This window comes from Zea mays, chromosome 5 (genome assembly GCF_902167145.1).
Source record: "Zea mays cultivar B73 chromosome 5, Zm-B73-REFERENCE-NAM-5.0, whole genome shotgun sequence".
NCBI lineage: Eukaryota > Viridiplantae > Streptophyta > Magnoliopsida > Poales > Poaceae > Zea > Zea mays.
The window spans coordinates 107,522,834-107,534,548 of NC_050100.1; the positions used below are offsets into that span (position 1 = coordinate 107,522,834).

General features: G+C 45.5%; 1 long non-coding RNA gene across 6 annotated transcripts; it reads right to left on the reverse strand.

The window, feature by feature from the left end:
* Positions 1-8,361: 8,361 nt before the first annotated feature.
* On the reverse strand, positions 8,362-10,854 carry LOC103626775 (uncharacterized). 6 transcript variants are annotated; one of them, XR_553139.4, is made up of 7 exons: positions 10,493-10,854; positions 10,273-10,358; positions 9,257-9,310; positions 9,050-9,124; positions 8,902-8,964; positions 8,698-8,813; positions 8,362-8,612 (listed from the first exon to the last, which is right to left on the reverse strand). It is a non-coding gene; the product is annotated as an uncharacterized lncRNA (long non-coding RNA). The 6 variants fall into 6 exon arrangements; XR_553138.3 differs by having other exon boundaries at positions 9,209-9,310; positions 10,493-10,824; XR_004849544.1 differs by having other exon boundaries at positions 10,427-10,824.
* Between the last annotated feature and the right edge of the window lie 861 nt (positions 10,855-11,715).

The following is an 11,715-nucleotide window of genomic DNA, read 5'->3' on the forward strand; positions in this document are numbered from 1 at the left end:
AGGATTGGCTAGCCACTCAGGGTGTAATACTTCTCTAATAAATCCAGCCGCGACCAGACGAGCTAATTCGGCACGAATGGCCTCTCTCTTGTCGGGCGTGAAGCGACGTAGCTTTTGTCGAATCGGCCTCGCCTGGAGGTAGACTTTCAGTTTGTGCTCGGCCAGTTCTCTTGGGACTCCCGGCATATCCACAGGTTGCCATGCGAATATGTCCCGGTTATCTTGCAGAAACTGGACGAGCGCGCTTTCCTATTTGTCGTCCAAGCTGGAGCTGATGATAGCCGTCTTGCGCTCGTCAGCGAACCCCAGGTTGATTCTTTTGGTTTCTTCAGTCGGCCGCATAGAGGTCGCGGCCTGAGCTTCATTCGCCGGTACCGTGGGGTCCTCCTCAGGCTTAGAGTTCGCCGATGTAGAAGGAACCGTCGACGGCTTGGTGGTGAGGGCTGCTTGAATGGCCACTCGGAAACATTCTGCGGCGCCTTGGAAGTCGGCGCGCACAGTTATGATTCCTCGTGGTCCCGGCATCTTCAGTATCATATATGTGTAATGTGGAATGGCCATGAACTTGGCCAATCCCGGCCTTCCGATGATGGCGTTGTACCCGCAGTCGAAGTTTGCCACTTCAAACCTCAGGAACTCGGTTCTGTAGTTCTCCGGAGTTCCAAAGGTAACCGACATGTAGATGTGGCCCAGCGGGTATTCCCCTTCCGTCGGCACAATGCCGAAGAAAGGAGTGTCCGACTCGTGGAGCTCTTTGAGGTGAACTTCCAAGCCTTGGAGCGTACGGGGGAAGGTGACATTGATGCTGCTCCCCCCGTCCACTAGCATCTTCTTTACCCGGCTCTCTCGGATCACCGGATCGACGAGAAGCGGGTATTTGCCTGGATGGTCGAAGTTGAACCATTGATCCTCCCGAGTGAAAGTGATCGGGTGCTCCGACCACCGGTATGGGGCGGGAGGACCGGTGGTTGCCACCAGTATCTGGCGGTCGTTGAGCTTTTGTTGTCTTTTGTTCTCCTGCGACCCATGTCCGCTGAAGATGACGTTGACCTCCCTGTCGACGCGTGGGAAAGCTCCTCCTCCTCCCTCCTCCTGCCGATGGGGCCGTCGTGGTTCATCTGGTCCTCCCCTCGGCGGAGGAGGCGGTAGAGGTTGGAAGGGTCGGCCGTGCCCGACGGAGTGCTTGAAGTCCCGGCAGTTTCGAAGAGTATGGCGCATGTCCTTGTGGTACGGGCACTGGGCGTCGAGGATGTCGTCCAGCGTGCGCTCGCCTCCACGAGGTCCTCCTCGGGCGCGAGAGGCGGGTGGTCCGGCGGCGTGTACTTCTTCTCGAGGCCTCTTCTCCCAGCGTTTGTCGGATGGCTGGTTCGCGTCGCGTCGTGGTGCTGCCGGAGCAGGCTTTGCTCCTCCGATGAGATCCTGGGCCCGCTCGTCGGCGGTGATGTAGAGGTCGGCTTCCCGGAACAGCTCCTCGGAGGTAGTCGGCGCCTTTTGTAGTATGGCTCGGATGAAAGCCGAGTCATTGGATCCTCTGTAGAAGTCCTCGATCACGGCCGCCTCCGTGACCTCGGGGATGCGGTTTCTCATGGTCTGGAACCTTTTGAGGTATGACCGGAGAGTCTCATCCCCCCGGCGCTTGATGGATTTGAGGTCCCATGGTTGCGCTGGCTTGTCGGAGAGAGACTGGAAGTTGGCGGTGAAACGTCGACTGAAATCTCCCCAGTTGTCGATGCAGTGTCGGGGTAGATGTCGTAGCCACTGCAACGCGTCTTGCCCAAGGACGATGGGTAGATACGCGGTCATGACGTCTTCGGATGCTCCGGCAGCCCGAGCAGCAGTGGTGTAGACGGCTAACCAACCCCCTGGATCCTGCTTAGGTTCATATTTGTCGACATTGGATACCTTGAAATTGGGAGGCCATTGGATGGCCCTAAGGCGCGGAGTAAGAGCGGATACTCCGCACGTGTCCTCCTGTCGTCGGGGATGACGTCTGTCACGGGGAGGGGAGTGATGGTGGTGGTTCCTCGACCGTCCCCGGGTGGTTACCGCCAGTTGAAGCTGTTGCCGACTTAGTCCTGGTGGCCTGGCTTTGAGTCGGGAAGCCATGATCTCGGTCATACTCCTCCCGACGGCGAATTTCGTTCTCATGCCGTCGTTCGCGCGAAGCATTGATGGAGCTTCGCGCGTCTCGACGACTGTTAATGGCGTGTCGCAAATCGTTTGGCGGGTGAGCGAGCGGTAGAAGATGGTTGGCCGCCTGGGTGAACAGGCGTCGGTATCCCTCGGCGTCGGGAGTCCGAGGAAGTCCGTCAACTATCCGAGCTAGAACGCCTCCGACCTCGCTCGGCGTGTTCATAGCTCGGGCGAAGTCAGGGTTCAGGTTGCGCCCGAAGAGCGGATTCTCCCGGCGTTGCCTTGCATCTTGCTCGGCTTGCTCCTGAGTCCGTCGGCGATCACGTCGTCGGGAGTTCCTTCGTTCCCTGAAGACGCGTTCTTCTGGAGTTTCCCCTATCTCTGAGACCTCGTCTCGCGAGACAGGCTGCTCCGGACCCCGTTCTCCGGCCGCGTGATGTTGTCGAACGTTCCTGCGTCGGTTCCTCCGTCGGCGGGATTCTCGTTGAGGTGGTTCTTCTCCAGGCGCGGTCGGTTCGTCGTCAGAGATGGCGGGCGACTCCACTCTCCCGATGAAGAGGATGTCGGGGTAGAACGGTACTGCTGTTGTGGCGACTTTCTTTCCGTTCTCCTTTGAGGTCAGAGAAACGGGAAGAACGACTTGCCTCTCCCTGGTCTCCTCCTTTCTCACGACCTGTGTCCACTCTTTCGTCGGGGAAGTAGACGGCGGGGTCTTCCGAGTTGGCGAGCTTCTAGCTCCAGCCCCCCCGGAGACGATCTTTTTCCGAAGAGCAGGAGGTTGCGCTTCTCTGGCATTTTCGGGGTTTGTTGGAGGAGACTTCTTTTCCGGCGGATCCGCGATACGGTGTAGAATTCCCTCTTCATCCGCGACAGACGAGATCGTCCCGAAGCGGAACACGGATCCGGGACGCATGGTGATCTTGCTGCAGAAGGTGACGGCCATTGAGCTAGCTTGGATCGTCGACACACCCCCTACCTGGCGTGCCAGCTGTCGGTGTTTTGGGTCCGACCGCACACCCGGGGTTGCCCCTCAAGGTGTTTTTAGGAGTAGGACGGTGTCGACGACTGTAGCAAAATGGTTCGTGCCGATCGCACGAGGGACAGCGGACAAGGTTTACAGGTTCGGGCCGCTTAGAGATGCGTAACACCCTACGTCCTGGTGAGTATATGAGTGAGGTTACAAGAGGACTCTCTGGATTGAGGGTGCCGAGAGTTTACGTAGGTGGCTAAGTAAGAGTAGGGCCGATGCATCTGAAGGGGTGCCCCCTAGGCCTTATATACTCGACCGTGGGGCAGTACATGTGATATGATAACGTCAAGTAGCTAAAAGATAGTGAACCTCTTGAGCTTATCCCTACGTAACCCTCGCCGACTTATCCTCGCATGGCTCTGTTGCATGGGGGCTTCAGCGCGGGAAAGTCGGGTCTCTGTTGCGATTTATTCGTTCGACGTTGTGGGCCGTCCGGGTTTGCACCAATCCAGTCTCACGTCTTCTCTTCTTTGTCGGTTGTCTTTCCCTAGGCCCACGAAAGAATGACCTTACGAATTATTGGGCCCTTGGGCCTTTCGTGAGGCCTTTTACTTCTTTAGTGGACCCAGGGGATATCTATCCCCCACAAGCCCCCGATCTTTGGGTTGATTTAGAGGTAATCGACTCAAAGATCCAAGGTCCAAAAATGACTCCCTGCTGTCTTCTCTTGCTCCGATCACTCGTTCGACCAAAGTTTAGTTTTGTGCCTGTGCCTTAGAGGTCGGCATTTTGGATTGTAAGATTCTGGACTTCATTGGGTGCACCGGAGGTGCACCCAATGGGTGTAGCCCCCGACCTTTGAGTAGATTTTAGAAGATAATCTACTCGAAGGTCTTCTCCAAAGATTATCTCCATTCGCGCTCCTGCATCTCGGTTGAGGATTGATCTTTTCAATCTTGTCCCACGCCTTAGAAGTCGGCGCTATATCGGTTTAGAATGATACTCCATGGGGTGCACCGGAGGTGCACCCAATGGGTGTAGCCCCCGACCTTCAAATGGATTTTTAAGGATAATCCATTCGAAGGTCTTCGTTTTTGAAAAAATTGGCATGAAGCTATTCGCATTATGCTTTGGAGGTCAGTATTATGTCATCACAATTTTGCTGCAGAGGTCAGCATATATTTTGTCTTTAGCAGCCGAGTTTGCAATCCGTCCATATCTTGCTAGGTAATGCAATTTATTTGCTTCTGCAACTTGATTGGACGTTTGATGGACGTTCTGTGTCTAGTCCTCACATCGCTTCTGTCGGTCATATCTTGTACTTTGCTGGCTATATTTGGCTTTCCTCTGATCCTTACTGATATCTCATTTTTGTCTTGAGGTATTTACTGCATGCCCTGCACGGATGTGACCGTTTTGAAAAATATACTGATAATTCCTGGGCGTCCCCCCCCAATGGGTGTGGGCAAGGGACGGCTTGGTACGCTGAGTGTTTTAGCCGGCTACTTCTGAGTAGTAATGTGATGGGACGGCTAGTGTAATCATATCCTTTGCGCTGTTGACTGGAGTCCCAATGGGTGTAGTGTTGCATGAAACGGCGCCCGCCGTCTGACGTGTCTTCAGATGGGTGGGAGTGCTTATTGAATGCTTTGCGACTGTTCAGTGACCGCGGTTGGAAGTGAGCGGTTGCCTTTCCTTTCTATAAATAACGTCCTTGCTCCTCTGGTTTTTTCGCATCCTTTGCTGTTCTCTGCTTCTTCCCTTTCTTCTCTCCCAAAGCTTCCACCATGGGCAAGAACAACAAGCGCAAGCGTGAGCCGACTCCTCCATCGGAGGAGTTTGGTGACTCGAAATACTCAGAGGAGGAGTTCTCCTCTGAGTCCGAGGGATCTCCGGCTCCCATCCCCCTGCGAGAGTCGTCTGATGACTCAGACGACTCCCAGGGGCTTGCGGCGGAGGTCTGGACGTACATCCGGGCCGTCGAGCGCTCCGGGCTCGAGGGCTCGGATGAGTCTGAGTTCTCCTCGGATGAGGAGGACTCGGACGGCGGCGGGGACGAAGATGATGACGACGACGACGGCGACGACGACGACGGTGGCGACGGAGACGGTGATGGCGGCAACGACGGCGGAGGCAGCGGCGGCCAGGGCAGCACCAGAGGCGGCAGTAGCAAGGGCAGCACCAAGGGCGGCAACAGCACGGGCAGCGGCGGCAAGGCCAGTGGCTAAACGCCACTGGTCTTTAGATATTAGTATAGTGTAGTTAAAATAATGTAGTAGTAATGTAGAGTAGTATAGTGTAGTTTAGTAGTAGTAGTAATGTAGAGTAGAAGTAGGGAAGCACCAACTCGCGAAGAGTTGGTTTGTAAACTTATTAACTTCCCCTTAATGAAGAACCGTCGTTGACCCCCCTTTTCGATGACTCGGCGTTGCTTTGTCTTTTCTTTGACTTTTCTTTGTTCTCAAACTATTTGTACCTTTTCACATAAACCAATATGCTTTATGGTATTCTTTGCTCTCAAACTATTTGTACCTTTTCACATAAACCAATATACTTTATGCTATACTGTTTATCCAAAAAATTAAAATATATGCATTGTCAACTTTAAAATCTATACTGAACTAAAACAATTGAGAATAATCAAACTATAATTGAATTATCAAACATCTGAAAAGGCGATTGTATTGACCTCCAGTTATGCTCTCTTTCATACAGGTTGTCATCGCTACTAGCACAAAGAAAGCTGACATGATCTTTGGTGAGATCCAATCACAGATAAAGAACAAGAATAGATGTGAAAGCAAACTCAGTCAAATGTAAATCTCTTTCTCTCTCTATTAGCACTATAATGTTTTTAGATTCTTAGATTCATTTATAACTTATTATTGTTGGTTTACGTTTGACAAATTCTAATCTTACATTATTTTGTTTTTGTACATTAATATTTAGAGCATGCCATTTCTGAATGTTATTCTTGCACTCTGGTATGTTGTGTGGTAATTTAGAGAATATGGCTTCCTGACAATCCCTTTATTATATGTAGTGTACAAGAACCAGTTCAACAGGTCAATGAAGGCGATAGTTTGGATGATGGAAATGATGACATGGATGAGCAAGCTAGATCTTCACAACACCTGTCCTCATCAACAGCTGAGATTTCCTTGCCCCCATCTGAGGATAGTGATCGAATGAGTGGGCAAGTAGAGAATGATGATGGGCTGGGATTAGTTCAGAGTGACACTCCAGTTGGAGCAGCAGATGGTGACAGTACCCAGATCACCTCGACTTTGACTACTTTTTCGGTAATGAGGAATATTTCTATAGTTGGCTTGTCTGTGGGTATCTTTGTTGATGCTTCACATGTGTTGAGGAGTTTTTATTTGACATTTTCTTTGTCAGATTATTAGTTAGATAGTGAAATTGCAATTCTCGTTTCCAGGGTCTTTTGGCATCGTCCATGACATGTAGAACGTGAATATCTGCAGGCTTATTGTCATAAAGATCCTAATATTCATACAACCAATGAGGCCCAGCTATATGAACTGGTGGAGCCTAATGTACATCCACAAGCATTAGCTTCCTCTTCTCAGGTAAATGTTACATTGGAATTCAGTTGTTAATTGGACTCCTTGATTGTGTATAACATTTTGAAGTTATTTTTTGTTTTTTAATATTATAATATAGTTGGAATTTTCAAACAACAACTTCAAAAACTTATTTCTACTATAGTATTTGTAGAAATATTAATGTTACAATATTTAGTACTTCAGAAATCAAACAAGCACATTTTCATATGTCCAATTTAAATGATCCTAAATACGCTGGTGGGGAAATATTACAGAGGCTGACTGCCTGTTTCCAAAATTACCATATATCTTTAAATGGAGTATTTCAAAACCACAGTATTCTAGACACCATGATATTTTTGGAGTATTTAGAATTAGAACTCCATTCCAACTCAGTTTTCATGGCATGGCTAGCTTTTGCCTAAATACCATGGTTACAATGTTGTATCCAAACACCATTATAAAACTACAGTATTCTTGGAGCTGGACAAAACTGCAGTATTGTCATGACAGTTGCAAAGTGTAGTATTATAAAACTATGGTTTTAAGAAACATTGTTACCAAACAGGCTCTTAAAGTCCCTTACTCTCATCAGGGATACCCTTCAGAAAATCCAGAAGCAGATAATGTTGTGCAAGTCTACAGGATGCCAGATTCTAATGTTCACTCACAAGTTCTCCCGTCCACATCTGAGGTAGCACTGCATTTTGATTTTAACTGCTCTCCTGTAGTCCATTCTGTATTATTATTACTTGTAATCATTTGGATATATTATTTAGACAGCTTAATTTATAACACCCTCCCCCTCCCCCCTTGCACTATATGGTGTGAAGGGACTAATTGCTGCCGGTAGAACATTTGAGAACAATCCTGCAATCAGAAAGGCATGCGACTTTCTGTTATAAAAATAGCTTCCTTCCGGTGGTTGGGGAGAAAGCTATTTATCATCTCAAGACCAGGTAAATTCACTTCGGCCAGTTTCTTCAAAATAACAACACTTAATAGTTCTATGGATATACTGGCAATGTTGTTTGCCACGCCACGTTTATTCCGATTTTCATCATCTATGTGCGATACTGAAAATAAAACTTGTCTATTTAGAGTGCATTATTTTGTCTGAAGATTTTGGTACAAGTAAGTAGCAGATAAAATGCAAACTTTCCATTGAGCAAGACAGTGGTGCGGTGTTGATTCCTATATGCATATAGACTTGGAATTGAAAAGAACTGTGCATTAACCATCTCACTACAACACGTGTCACCTTCTGTGACATTTCATTTATGTCGTAATGCCTTGAATTTACGTCACATTTTGAAGTTTATGACATCTCCATGACAAAAATTACTTTGTCACCTATCATGCGTGGCATTACATGTTCTATGACGTTTCGTAGTTTTTCATCATAAAATTTGTGACACATTATTCGACGTCATAGTTTGTGACACACTTCTTTCGTCATTAACAATCTCCAAAAAAACGCCACCACATGCCTCGATGTAGGATAAAAAAACATCACAAAATTAAACACTCACATGACATGGCAAGACAAGGCCTTCACGTGGCATCCATACCATGACGATTTAGTTTGTTTCAAAACATTTTTGTTCATCACAACATTTGGTCAATCAAGACCATTTTAATTTTTAACTATCACCAATGTCAATGTGGCACAAAAGGCACAACTCATTATAATTAAACGACAATTAATGATCATCACATATACTTAGCAATATATTATCATAGATATCATTCATCAACAACCAAATCTTGGATTTACAAGACCAACATTGCTACTTCTACATGTGTAGCATCACCACCATTGTTGATTCTCTTTGTTGTAGGCTTGCAGCTACATGACCAACATTTTGAAGACAACCAATTTGTACATAAGGTTCTGCATTTTCCTTGAGGACAACCAATTTCTCCTTAACGGAAATCCATTTCTTCAATCATAAGTAACAATGTCAGCCAACTATCATCTCAAAATAAAACAAAAGATATTGAAGTACATGAACAAATGTGCATTACCATCTTAGCAATCTCAATATGAGGTTGAATTCATTAACACCTTGTTGATACCTTTTGTACATTATGTTCTACATTTTCTTGAGGAGAACCAATTTCTCCTTAACAGGAATCCATTTCTTCAATCAAAGAAAGTAATAATGTTAGCCAACTGTCATCTCAAGATAAAACATAATAAATTGAACTACATGAACAAATGGGCATTACCATCTTAGCAGTCTCAACATGAGGTTTGACCCATTTCTTTGCCTATGCTAATTTTTCCTATGCCTGAAATATTAGATACATAGACATATAAATGGTTTATTTGTGTAATGCATTTTTGGAAAGAAAAGCAAGTAGTATGAAGAGGCACCTTATGAAAAACATATTACAAAACATTCTGCATAGGAGGTTTCCCATTTTGATTCCAGTGACCTAAGACAACCTCCTACAAATGATGAAAAATATAGCAATAAGAGAACACAAGCATAGAAATTGCACCATTAAATATTTGTGGTTAGCAATCGGAGACCATGAGAATGGAAATTGAAGTGATAAATATTTGTGGTTCTACTCTGACCACATAATGAGCATGTTGTGCCTCTAGCCAAGGTGGTAATCATGCTACATGAACCTGCAAAAGAAAATAAGAATGAATCATAAATATTTTGTAGATGGAAATAAGAAAGAAAATATGTCATCAAAGACAAGAAATTACTATTTAAGGCAGTAGAACTACAATATGTATACTTGCTTGGCTTAGTCTAGGTAACCATTAGAACTTTAAACATATTAGTGAACTTCTCTAAAACTAGTAGTAGAGAATGGAAACATACAACTGAAGGAAATCAATGCCTTAATAGATTACTGCAACATGAAAGTATAGGAATTTCAACATGCTATGTCAGGTAAAATGATTCTTGGAACATAAACATGCATGTTTGCACTCCAAACACCATCCATACATGAAAGTATATAATTTAAATTTTCAATGCATTTTAGATATCTAATTTAATGATCTGCTACTCTGCTAGTGTCACAAGAAAGTGTTGCAGGCTTATATATAGCAAGCTAGCAAGAGAAAAGTAGATGATACGATAATAATTGTAGTAAACAAGTTAGGCAAGAGAAACCACTTCCAATCTAAGCCCTATTATTGTGATCAGCACCTCAGATCGCTTGTTCAATCATATGTGATTTTACATATTATTAATGTCTGATGTTTAGAAGCCCCTACTAAGCCCGCCCTGTTAATAATATTTTAGTTTATAAAAATTTTGAATGATTTTTAACCAAGGTTTACATAGCAGGACGATGCTCAACTTCATGTGGAGTACCGGTATAAGGATAACGCTGAAATTAAATAAGAGACACAGTTAAAACAATGACTAGTATTGGGTAATTTTAGATATGATCTCATATTTCTATCTTCATAGTAAATAATGCCAGGGTCCCTTCCAATTTTGGACACAGAAAGTTGAGTATTTAGTTTCTCAGAAACAAGAAATAAATTACAATAACAAATATGAAGTTTCCCAATCCACAAGTTAAGTTATGTATACGATAAATAACTGAAACAACTATAATTGAACATACCCTCTCGTATGGTCGAATGCCTTAAGCATGGCATTAATCTTGTCGATGGAGAGGTTGGTCTGCACCATCGCCGGCAAACAATCGAGCTGCATATGTCGACAACAAGAAAATGAGAGCTGAACTCAGCAAATCGAGTGCCACCCGTCACCCATACCCTAACGCAGAAGGTGGATCAGTTCAGAGCCACGAAGAGCGAGGGCGAGGGAAGGGGGCATCGCACCATCTACTGGAGCACAGTGGAGCAGTGGCGGGCCGGCTAGCCAGCTGGCCGGCTGGCGGCGTGGCATGGGCGGCGGGCGGGGGCATTGACCACCTAGCCGACAGTGGCTGGCTGCTAGGCAGGGGCCCCTATAGGCGTGGGCTGGAGGCTGGAGCGAGGTGGAGCACTAATCACCAGGCTAGATGCGGCTAGTGCCGGGCACTGACCTCCTGGCCGGATGCAGCTAGCACCGGCGGGGGCGATGGTAGAGGCGAGGCTGTGGGGCGGCGGTGACGGCTGACGAGGAGGATAGGGCGGCTGTTGCTGGGATTGAATCGGCTAGGTTAGGGTTATGGTCTTGTGGACCATAGTATATGATGGGAATGGATCGTTTCTAGAAGGGAATTGCTAGACATAATAAACGCTAATATTATTTTAAGTTCCACATGTTTAGAAACACTTGGCTATTATAATGGTGACAGTGAACATTTTTATGATAAATGATTTTGAGTTCGAACCTTTTGAGGAATATTTTTTACCTTTTTTATCAACACATTTTTAAACTTTGTCTTGTGGACATAATTTTTCCTTATGGTGCGGTTGATATTTAAATATATTGATCATTTTTGTACATGTATGATATTTTTATTAATAATCAGAATGGAATTTTAAACTATTACTTATTTGTGATATCACTTGTATATTATGTGACAACAAGATGTTCATCATGATATGATGATTGGCCAACGTTATGACGTTTTCTCAATGTTATTAGTGACGGTAGCCTAAATTTGTCATAAGGTTGTTTTTGCATAAAAAATATGTCATAAAACAAAATGACTGATGACGAAAATCTTCATTGTCACGAGATATTTGTCACAAAAGACCATATGTGTTGTAGTGTCTCTTGACGCGCGCAATCTCAAAGGAAACAAAGCTCATGTAGTGAACACGTGTTGGGCCATGCTGGCGCTGATTGATGCAGGATATGTCTGTCATTTAGCTTGTGTCTGGGAACTTTGACACGATGTGCATATCCGTTATGGTATATAAATCTTGTCCGTACAGGCTGAGAGAGATTCAGCGCCTCTACATTGAGCAGCAAATGTTTTGATCAACTTGGAATCAGAGGACGAAGAATTTCCCCAGCAAGTAAGTAATAGCCGGTCCACAGAGATACTACTACCCTTAATCTTGCTTCAAATTTGCACTCAAGACCTTGCTTGGAACAGTCACTTGCTTCT